The sequence below is a fragment of the Sciurus carolinensis genome, chromosome 4 (genome assembly GCF_902686445.1).
Source record: "Sciurus carolinensis chromosome 4, mSciCar1.2, whole genome shotgun sequence".
In the NCBI taxonomy this organism is placed as follows: Eukaryota; Metazoa; Chordata; class Mammalia; order Rodentia; family Sciuridae; genus Sciurus; species Sciurus carolinensis.
Window position 1 is genome coordinate 168,409,901 of NC_062216.1, and position 12,741 is coordinate 168,422,641.

Consider the following 12,741-nt stretch of genomic DNA (forward strand, 5'->3'; position numbering starts at 1 on the left):
AGATAGGACAAGTTTGAAGGTGAAAAGGGGGAGGAGAGTAATGGAACAGGAATCTATGTTACTGGTTTATAAAACTCTTGGCAGGTACCATTGCTGCTCCCAAATACAAATGATTAATCTCCATGTTGATACAGTATCAATTTCCTGCAAGGAAAGCACAAAAAAAGTGTATGTTAAATATTTTTTAAAATATTCTACAGAAGACCAGGCCAATCTGAAAATTTTAGGTTGTTTTTAAATCAGCTGCCTCACTTACATCAATCACAATGGAGCGTATATCACATAAATATTCCCAAGATAGGTACAGGAAAATCCCTCATAAGAGACGGGACAATGTTATTTAAAGAAATACAGGTGATCTTTCTTGTGGAAAAATATCACTCAACCTCTTTGGCCAGAAATATAATTACTGTAAAGCATTACATGAGTAGTAGACAAATGAGTATAAAAAAATGGAACTTGCTCTCTGACATCCCTTGCTTAACATATGTTGTCATGTTTAAAAATATGTCCTGAAAACAATTAAAATGGTGGTAAAAACTAAGAATCTCCTAGTGGCCCTATGACTATATCCTTTTCAGAACTATAAAGTCATTACAATCATATCTAAATATGGTCTGTTTTCATGTTAATCTAAAAGAAAAGAAGACCAACTACTAAGACAAAACACTTGTACCTCAATGGACTACACAGCTAATTCATGGTACCCTGAAACCAACATTTTTGTTCAGATAAGGATAGTAAATTAGAGAAAAAGGTTAAGTAATCTTTACACACCTTTAGAAAAAGTATGGGTTTAGGATTAAACCGTGTCGACAGTGAGATTAAAATAGTATGAGGATTTCTTTAGAGCTTGGAGTAATCAGCATGTGTATAACAGATCTCAAAATAAGTACATACAAAGAAAACCCCATGTAGGTTGATGCAAAAATACATTAAAACTTAAAAGGGTCCCAGCTACTTGGGAGGATGAGGCAGGAGGATCATGAGTTTGAGCCTAAATTGGGCAACATAGCAAGACCCTGACTCAAAACAACACAAAAACTTAAAAGGGTTATGCAGCCCCAAAACTTTACATGATTCTTGTGAATTATCAACTCACAATTTGCATGAAATCATTCCCTTTCCTCTTTCATTATTCTGCATTAAGGTGAGTCAGTTAGTTTGCAATGTCTCCAGTGATTTACCACTGATGGCTACCAATATAGTGTGCCGAATTGATTTCAAGCCCTGATGAGCAAACAGTCCCAAGGAAGTCTAGATGATCTATAATGATATTTTATTTGAGAAACTGCAGACATACAAAAGAAAAAAAACTAAAATCCATAATGAATGTTTGTTATTTTTAGTTTTATTTCCCTCCCTTGACCTTTGTAGTTACTAGCTAGGCCTGATTAATTTCTGTATATTGAAGGCAGGCATAAATTTTCAGAAGCATCCTAAATGAACTATCATTTCTTTTTTAAAGAGGAGATAATCTTTTTATTTTTGTAAAAATACAACACAACCTCAAATAAGCAAGATAGAAAAGGTTATTGGTTTACTTAAGATTTCTTGGAAAGAGACTACCATCAACCCTAGGAAGAAAAACATAAATGTTTCTGCAACTTCATGATTTATACTTGTTTGCACTTTAATAAAGGAATTTTTATTAAACTCCCTCCTGCAGCAAAAACCTGATTTATAATGTTCCAATAAGCTATTAAAGCAGGATGCAGTGGCATACACCTATAACACAAGCAACCTGGGTGGCTGAGGCAGAAGGACCACAAGTTCAAGGCCAGCACTGGCAACATAGTGAGACCCTGTCTCAAAATAAAAAGGACTGGAGATATAGCTCAGTGATAAAGTGCCCCTAGGTTTGATCCCAAGTACCAAAAATAAACAAGCAAAAATAAGCTATTAACATTTTCAATTTCTACTGTTCCTTTTCCCCCTCTACCAAACTCACTCAATGCAGAGATACACTATGACACTGGCTTAGAGAAACAAATATTGATCTGTTTCTTCACAAGTCTATTAAAAGAAACTGTTAGAATCATAACTTGCTAGAAGTAGACAACAGCTGTTAAAGTCTCTTTTTTATAGATACCTGTCTACATTTTGGGACAATCCTAAATTTTAAGTTTTCTTATATTCTCTAATCTGCATTCTTAAGTTCTTTGAAATGCTTTCTTAAATAGATTTTCTGCCCCAGAAAAATATCAAAATAATAGGCTTATAATCCAAAGTAGAAGTTTAAAACAGATGTGCATGACACTATACCATAATCAGATATCCTCCCAACCATTAGAAAAACCACAAAGAAAAAAGTCTGGATAGGTAAATTAATATCACTTACTTATGTGCACTGACATGAACACAGAACATATAAGACAACATCAAGCTACTGGTGTCATTTCAGGTGAAGAAGAAATTTAACTAATTGGTGTCAGTTGTAAATGATGTCAGTTGATTTTGTTTTAGGCACATGACTATAGACAAATGCTATTAACTCATATCATCAAATAACTGAGATTATAATTAGTCATGTGCTGTATAATGTTTCAGTTAATGATGAACTGTATATATGACCATGGTCCCACAAGATTAACTCGCCTAGTGACACTGTAGCCACTTAAAAGTACATTCTATGATATCTATGCAGTGACAAAATCACTTAATGGTGTTATTTCCCAGTAAGTGTCCATATCATTAAGCATCACATGATTGTATAATGATGACATCTGAGTCATAATTAGTGGCAAGAAGGCAAATGTCCATATTTGATTCTCAGTTGTCTGGCTACTCATATCATTATAATGTTGAGAAATAGTGGGAAGGAGGAATTTCACCTCACAAATCTGTGTCATCTCCTCTGAGAGGCCTTCATTGACCTCACTAATGTAGGTCACCCTATTACACTCTTCAGCACCAGGTTAATTTCCTTCATGGCAGTTAGAATGATTTGTACTTACCTATTTGTTATTTGCCTTTCTTCACCACCAGACTAGAAGCTGCATGACAGCAGGGACCCTTACCTTCTTATTTACCATTTTAATCCTAGAGATACCAGACACCTAGCCACAGAAATATGTAGGTACTCAAGAAATATGTCATGAGAGAATGACCAAATGATTGAATTATTCTGCTTTTGGATAAACATGCAATCATCTACAGCTTGAAATTTTAAACATAACATTTAAAAAATAAAATATAGCTCTTGTAATTGTCCATATTTGATTCTAAAATTTGGGGCAAGTATTTTCAAGTCAATCAACAAATATTTCTTGAGATCCTATCACTTATACAGTTTTGTGGAATAACATAAAACATGATCCCTGGGCTCAAAAGTCTTACTGTTTGCTTAAGGAACTTTCTCCCCTAAATAATTCTAAAGGAAACAAATGATGAGGTAGAAAAGGTCTCTTAGTTTTCTTTTCATTCTGCCCACTTGCACAATGCTGTTTCCTTCCTCCACTTTACCTGAATCATTAACAGGAAATTATTTATCAGGTAACATTAAACTATTGGTCCAGGATCTCTTATCCAAATCCTTTGAGGCCAGGTGAGCTGTGAAATTCAATTTCTTTTAATGGTAACCTATATCATACTTAACATGATACCCACAGTAAGGTGTGGGACTGCTCTGAACAGTAAATAAATCAACATACCTGCAACAAAAACATGTTAAATGTTTGGAATACAGACTATAAATGGTCTCACTTCAGTTCAGATTTTACTGTAAGTGAGTCAGAGGGGGAAATCTGTTTTCAAACTTTTTGGATTTCAGAATTGGGAATACAGGATTGGGAGCTCAATGGACTATCCAAAGACTTAGAACAATAATGACAATAGCAAGTAAGAGGCTGAATGCCCAGAGGCATTGCTGGAACGATGCGTTCAGGGTAGTGCTAGGAGAGAGCAGCTCTTGTTTGCACCCGTTCTGCCTACAGATTTGAGTTTGACTCAGGAGGAAGCAATCTCTGGCCAAGAGTAAAGGAGAACAATCACAGAGAATACCACTGCATTAGGAGGTGTTACTACTTCGATGGGAAGAAAAAAAAAAAAAAAAACACTGCAACAGGCAGAGAAACTAACTTCTTTGAGACCTATATATGTTTCATTAATTCACTCAATTAATAATTTCCCGTGGCTTGCCATGGGGCAGATTCCATCCTAGGAAAGGGATTAACAGGAAAATTGGTGCGCAAGACCTGTCCCTGCCCACTGGAGTAAACAGCGACACATGGGCTTCACATGCCTCATCTCCCTACTTTAATTAGAATTCAAAAGCATGGTTCTGGGGTCCTGCTCTGCCATTTCCTAATTAAGGCTTAACGTTTCTAGGCCTATTCCCTCATCTGCAGCTTAAGAAATAATCCACAGGGCTGTGGACAGGAAGAAAGGAGATGTCTGGGAAAGAAATTTTGAAAAACAGAGGGTAGAGGCCAAGAGAGAATCGACTTCCTGTAGACCCGGCCATCGTTTCAGAATGACCACCGTGTACCAGTGGGCCCCGTGCCGGGCCGTGGGTCGCCATTCCAGCCACCTTCAAATGCTGGGGCATGGTTTCCTGCAGAGGGGAGTCTGGGCCACCGGGAACCTTCTAGAGGTGGGAGGGCCACATGGTCACCCACAGCAGGGGCCCTGCCTCACACGAAGGCAGCCTGGGAACCTGGGGTGCTCCTGAGCCGGGGCGCCAGCAGGGAATGTGGGCGGGAAGGCGGCCTGGGCCCTCCACCCCACGCCTGCTCCGCCCATTACCTGAGGGGAAGGTGCCAGCCAAGCCTTTTCCAGCTCAAATTCAAACCCTGAGGTCCCTCGGATTACTCTACCTCCTCCCACCTGGCCCAAGTCCACTTCCGCCTCCCCACTTCCGGCTCCTCACTTCCGGCTCCTCACTTCTGGCTCCTCCTCACTTCCGGTGCCTCCTAGTCCAGGCCTAGAGGGCGATGGATGGCGCAGTCTGAAGCGCCCCAGTTGGAGGCGTCAAGGGAAAGGGAAGCGGATGGCTTCACAATCTGCTGGGCTGTGACCCTGCCCTAATTCTCCTTCTGAAGACTGAAGTTTTACAGTTTGTGTGACTGGTGAGATTTTAACTGACCAGAAACGTCACCCAACCAGCACCCGATGGCCACCTCAAGAGCAAAGCATTGCACAGAGGCAAAGGGCTGCCGGTGTACGAGGGCGGCCCCGGGGAACCTCCGAGGGCAGAGGACTTGGCTCAGCACCGGGGTGGTCGTAGATCCGTTCAGCTCATCTGCTGGGAGCGCCCACTTCCCGCCAGGCAGCGAGGGACCAGAGAAAGAACACAGCCTATGCTGGATGAGTTCACAGGCTACTGGAGGTGACAGGCACCCTCCCCCAAGATGGTGATGAGATTTGTATAGCATAATAAGAGAAGAGAGAGCCACTCATTCTGCCAAGGATTATCTAAGGGCAGGTTTCATGCAAGAGTTTACAGCTGGATTGAATCTTAAAGGATGACAGGGAGTTCACTGGCTAGACAAAGTAGAAGAGGACCTTAGAGTCGAAGGACACATCACACATAAAGGCCTGAAAGTTGAGAGAGCCTATTATCTCCGTAAAACTACAAGTACCGTAGTTAGTATGCCTTTCTCAAAGCTATCAGTGGAATAGTGGAAGGAGATGAAGTGGCAGAGGGAAGTCAGCTCTTGAAAAATCTTGCCCATGCTACTAGGTGATTTTATCCAGCAGGCATTAGAAATATCATCAAGCCCATGTTTTAAAACACATTAGTGACTGAGTGGAATGTTGATTAGGGTGGGATGGAAAGATTTAGAGGATAGGAAAATGCTTAATAATCAAAAATAACATGTTTATCTTCTAGTACTTGAGTTGTGATATAATAATGGCCAACATTATTGACACTGAGATGTAGACAGGTAAGTACAATATAAAATTAAAGGCATGAAAGAAGTTGGTGTATTCGAAATATTATATATATATATATAGAGTAATGGAGGTAGTAACCAGAGGCATGATGAAATGGTGGCCTAGGAAACAGATTGTTCAGGGCTTTCAATGCCATGCTAAGGTATTTGGATTTTATGCAATAAGTTAGTGGGGACAAACAACAAGTATTTTGTACCTTGAGTTATAGTCTATAAAGATTTTTTATATCTTATTTAAATTTCAAAGGAGTACTGAAACATAGGCATTGTTATCCCATTCTACAGATAGGAAACTGGGTGTAGAGAATGTGCATTCATTCTACATTACTGAGCCCTTGTATGTGCTAGTCACTATAGTTAGCCATGAGGATATAAGGAAGTTATAATCTAATAATCTAATAGTGTAAACAGGGAGAAATCAGCAAGTTTAAATAAACTGCCATGATAAAGGCAGGCATAGTCCAAAAAGTCTTCCTGGAGGAGATGAGATTGAACTGTTTGTAGGAATAAACAGGTTATAAGAATTGCTCTGAATGTTTAACAAGCAAGTGATTTCATTGGAACTTCAACCCAAATCTCCTGTGTCCAATTCTGTGCTCTTTCCCCTGTTTGAAAGACCAATCTTTGGTCCTTGATTTTGAATCCTGTTGACATTCTTAGTCACAATTCTAACCTGTTTTATTTTGAGGTCAGAGATTCCAATTTTTTTCTTTTTAAACCCATTTTATCTTTTAGAATGAATTTCTTCATGTTTGAAAAATAGATTGGAAGCAGAACAGAGGAATTGGAAGAAGAACAGAATGTTATAAGAGTTCTGGCAATAAAGTCAAGTGTTGAAGGCTGAACTAAAACAGTACAGAAGTCCCCTGTTATCCACAGTTTCAAATTCAGTAGTTTTAGTCACCCACAGTCAACTGTGGTCCAAAAATATGAAATGGAAAATTCCAGAAATAAACAATGCAAATTTTAAATTGTGTGCCATTCTGATAGCATGATGAAATCTCTCACCATCCCACTCCATCCCACCTGGGACATAAAACGTCCCTTTACCAGCGTATGCATGCTGTATGTGCGACCTGTCCATGAGTCACGTAGTAGCTCTGTTGATTATCAGATGAACTGTTGTGCTATTTCAGTGCTTGTGTTCCAGTAACCTTCATAGTAACCTGAGGCTATGTCACAATGCCTAGGTCATTCACTTCATTTCATCATGTAGGCATTGTATCATCTCACATCATCACAAGAATAAGAAGGTGAGCACAGTACAATATTTTGAGAGAGAGGCCATATTCACATTACTTTTATTATAGTATATTATAATATGCTATTAATAGTTACTGTTGTAAACCTCTTAGTGTGCCTAATTTATAAATTTACCATAGATACATATGTATATGAAAAAACATAGGATATATAGAGTTTGGTGCTATCCACAGCTTCAGGCATCCACTTGGTGTCTTGGAACATGTCCACCATTTAAAGGGGACCACTATAATGGGTATAGCATGACATTCCATTCTTCTCACTTCCCTTTGACTCATATACTTTTACATGTAATGTTAAAAGTAGAAGTTACTGGACTTGATTCCAAATACATGTAAGAATAAGGGAGAAGGAAAAGTCCGTAGTGGCTCTTGCTCCAAGAGTGACTGGAAATGGTTGTTAATCAGCTTAGGAGCGTGGTCTGAGGCACACATTTGACAGGAAAGATGGTGAATTCTGTTGTATATATGTTGAATATGAAGAGACTAGTATGGGGGGCATTGAAGATTCCCAGAAGACAGGAGAGCAGAGAAAACTGGAACCAAGGGGAGGGCTTGGATCTAGGTTCACAAACTTGGGAATCAGACTTAAGAGTAGTCAGCATATAGAAGGTAATTGAACAGACAGATGGAAACAGGAGATGGGACAGATCAGAGATCGCAGTCCCAACAAGGGTGGAAGGACAGGAATAGCGAAGGAGTTGGTTAGCCTCAACAGTGGTAGTAGAATCAACCCTGTTAAAGTCATTAGGTAAAGGGTCCTTCTTATAGGCTTTCCTCCATTTGGGGGCACAGTTTTTGCATTGCTGTAGCATTCACCAGATACAAATATGGTTCTGTGATAATAACTTTCTTGGTGTTTTTTTCCCTTTAATTTTCTAAACTTAGAGTTTTATAGAAGTGAACAAAGTTTGCTTTACTTCATTTTCAGAACACCACTTCTGATCTCCTGAGCTCATTTCTTCTCAGTTCTGTGCCCTCTCAACTTTGGATGGGTCTGTTTTCCAAACTCTTGTCTTCTCTGTCTATGCTCATTCCCCCAGTTGCATTATCCAGTCCCATAGCTTTTAAGACCCTTCCACCTATCCCTGTTTTGTCTCTTTTATTCCCTAGAGTTTTGAGCATGAAGGGGTGCTGTATTTTATCAAATGCTTTTTCAGCACCTTAAGTTTGTTGATGTGATGTATTATGTTTATTGACTTCCAGATGTTTAACCAACCTCGCATCTCTGGGATGAACCCCACTTGATCATGGTGCACTATCTTTTTAAATATGTTTCTGTATGCAATTTGCCAGAATTTTTAAAGGATTTTTCATCTATGTTCATCAGAGATTGGTCTAAAATTTTCTTTCCTTGATGTGTCTTTGTCTGGTTTTGGTATCAGGGTGATACTAGCTTCATAAAATGAGTTTGGAAGGGTTCCCTCCTTCTCTATTTCATGGAATACTTTGAGGAATGCTGGCATAAGTTATTTGAAAGTCTTTGAACTCAACTGAGAATCCGTCAGGTCCCAGTCTTTTCTTGGTTGGTAGGCTTTTGATGGCTTCCTCTATTTCATTCCTTGAAATTGATTTGTTTAAATTGCGTATGTCCTCCTGATTCAGTTTGGGAGGATCATATGTCTCTAAAAATTTGTCTGTGTCTTTGAGATTTTATATTTTATTGGAGTATAGATTTTCAAAGTAGCTTCTAATTTTATGTTATGTATTTCAGTGATGTCTGTCATGATATTTCCTTTTTCTTCATGAATTTTAGTAATTTGAATTTCCTCTCTCCTCGTTAGTGTGGCTAAGGGTTTACCTATTTTGTTACATTGTAAAGGCTATCTATGCTAAACCCACCGCCAACATCATTCTCAATGGAGAAAAACTGAAAGCATTCCCTCTAAAAACTGGAACAAGACAGGGATGCCCTCTTTCATCACTTCTATTCAACATCATCCTTGAAATACTAGCCAGATCAATAGACCAAAGAAATTAAAGGGATACAAATAGTAAAAGAAGAACTCAAGCTATCACTATTTGCTTGTGACATGATTCTGTATTTAGAAGATCCAAGGAACTCTACCAGGAAACTTCAAGAACTAATAAATGAATTCAGCAAAGTAACAGGATATAAAATCAACACACATAAATCTAATGCATTTCTATTCATAAATGATGAATCCTCTGAAAGAGAAATTAGGAAAACTACTCTATTCACAATAGCCTCAAAAAAAAAAAAAATACTTCGGAATCAATCTAACAAAAGAGGTAAAAGACCTCTACAATGAAAACTACAGAACACTAAAGAAATAAATTAAAACCTTAGAAGATGGAAAGATCTCCCATGTTCTTGGATAGGCAGAATTAATATTGTTGAAATGGCCATATTTCCAAAGACACTATACAGATTTAATGCAATTCCAATGAAAATCCCTATTACATTCCTCATAGAAATAGAGAAAACAATCATGAAATTCATCTGGAAGAATTAAAGACCCAGAATAGCCAAGGCAATCCAGAGCAGGAAGAGTGATGCAAGTTGTATCACAATACCAGACCTTAAACTCTACTATAGAGCAACAGTAACAAAAACAGCATGTTGTTGGCACCAAAATAGACAGGTAGACCAATGGCACAGAATAGAAGACACAGAGACAAACCCATGTAAGTACAGTTATCTCATATTAGACAGAGGTGCCAAAAACATACAAGGGAGAAAAGATAGCCTCTTCAACAAATGATGCTGGCAAAACTGGAAATCCATATGCAGTAAAATGAAATTAAACCCCTGTCTCTCGCCCTTACATAAAACTCAACTCAAAATGGATTAAGGTTCTAGGAATTAGACCTCACACCCTTCAACAAATAGAAGAAAAAGTAGGCCCAAATCGTCATCATGTTAGCTTAGGACCAGACTTCCTTAACAAGACCACTAGAGTGCAAGAAATAAAAACAAGAATCAATAAATGGGATGGATTCAAACTAAAACTCTTTTTCTCAGCAAAGTAAACAAGAGAGCCTACAGAGTGGGAGAAAATGTTTACCACACACACTTAAGACAGAGCACTAATCTCCAAAATTTATAAAGAACTTAAAAAAACTTTACACCAAAAATACAAAGAACCTAATCAATAAATGGGCTAAGGAACTGGGCACTTCACAGAAGAAGATATATAAGCAATCAACAAATACATGAAAAAGTGCTCATCATCTCTAGTAATTAGAGAAATGCAAATCAAAACCACCCTAAGATTTCATCTCTCTCCAATTAGAATGGCTATTATCAAGAACACAAGCAATAATAACTGTTGGTAAGGATGTGGGGGAAAAGGCACACTCATACATTGCTGGTGGAGTTGCAAATTGGTATAGCCACTCTAGAAAGCAGTATGGAGATTCCTTAAAAAACTTGGGATGACCCACCATTTGACCCAGCTATCCCACTCCTCAGTTTATATCCAAAGGACTTAAAATCTGCATACTACAGGAACAGACACATCCATGTTTATAGCTGCTCAATGCACAATAACTAGATTGTGGAACCAAACTAGATGCCCTTCAATTGATGAATGGATAAAAAAAAACTGTGGTAGATATATACAATGGAATACTACTCAGTCATAAAGTAGAATAAAATTATGACATTTGCAGGTAAATGGATAAGAGTTAGAGAATATCATGCTAAGTGAAATAAGCCAATCCCAAAAAACCAAAGGCCAGATGTTTTTTCTGATATGTGAATGATGATACATAATAGGGTTTGGGGGTAGTAAGAAAAGAATGGAGACACTTTGGATTGTGTAGAGGGAAATGGGGCAAGAGAGGATGGGGGAAGGAAAGATAGTGGACTGAGACAGACATTATTACCCTATAATAGTGTGAATGTACATCGTGTACAACCATAGAAATGAAAAGTTGTATCCCATTTGCGTAAATGAATCAAAATGCAGTAAATAAATAAATATTTTTTTAAAAAAAGACCCTTCCATACCAACAACTCTGAAGGTTTTATTTTCAACCATAATCTCAACCTCCAAACTCATGTATTTTTCTTGACTTTCCCTTTGTTATGTCTCACAAACCAGACTCCTGAGCTTGTCTTCCAGATGTGCTCCCTCACAGTCTCTCCTGGTTCTGTAAATAATAACATCCTTGCTTCTAGTTTCTCAGGCCATGAACCCTGGAGTCATACTTTTACTCTCTTGATACTTCACATCGTATCTATTAGCTTACCTTTGAAATACAGTATGGCCACCAAGTCTGAATAATAGGTGGTTTAACTGATACTGCATTCCAGTGCATGATACAGTAATATTATCTATGTTTCTGAACTTTGTGATCACCCTGTTTATTTGGAATCTAACCACTTCCCACCACCCTGTTCTAAACCACAAGTATCTGTTGCCTGGACAACTGCAGTAGCCTCTTAACTTGTCTCCCTTCTGTTCTTGCTCCCTTAAAATCTAGTTCCAACACAACAGTCAGAGCGATCCTCTTAAAATCTAAAGCCCAAGTCAGATCATATCACTCCTGAATTCAAAATCTTCCATTGACTCCCATCTCACTCCCATGGCCAGCAGTGCCTGATGTTCTGTCCACTCCCTAACCTCATCCCAGCTGTTCTCCACCTTACTGTTCTCTACCAGCTGCTCACACCTTCAGGCTTCACAAGAGGAAGTCCCCATACCTGCAAAAGCCATTCCACAATGTCCCCAATGTCCTGGGACTGGCTCCCTCACTTTGTTCTGGACTTCTTAAATGCCTTTTGATCTCTCAACGTAAGATTGCACCCCCTATGGCTCTCACCCTGCTTCATCTTTCTCAGGGCCCCACGGCCTTTACCAGAATGTAGGATCCAGAAGGATCCAGAGACTGTGTTATGTTCATGAGTATTACCAGGACCAAAGGCAGGCCTAACAGAGAAGGTGTTCAAACTTCATTTACTGAATGAATAAAAAGAAAATATCTGAGCCAGGTGCAGTGGTACACACCTTAATCCCAGCAGCTTAGGAGCCTGAGGCAGGAGGATCCCAAGTTCAAAGCCAGCCTCAGCAAGGGCAAGGGGCTAAGCAACTCAGTGAGCCCCTGTCTCTAAATAAAACAAAATAGGACTGGGGATGTGGCTCAGCATTTGAGTGCTCCTGAGTTCAATCCCCAGTACCAAAAACAAAAGAAAGAAAATATCTGAATCCACACTATTGAATCAGCAGTATACATTTTATCATAAAGTTAAACTAAGCATAATTATGTGTAAGAAGTTCTGCTATGCCAGGCACTGTGGCACACACCTATAATCCCAGTGGCTGGGGAGACTGAGGCAGAAGGATACAAGTTTGAGGCCAGTCTGGCAACTAAGACCCTAAGAGACTCTTTCCAAAAGCAAAAGTTAAAAAAGGGTTGGGGATGTAGTTCAGAGGTAAAGCCACCCCCAGTTCAATCCCTAGTACCACAAAACCCCCAGAAGTTCTGGTACTGATGATGATCCTTTAAAAGGAATTGCTAAAAATTTTTAAACAAGTACGATTTTAAAATAAACTCTCTCCATTGAGGATAGGTGGTATTTCACATATCCCTGAATCCTCCCAATAACCTGCTAT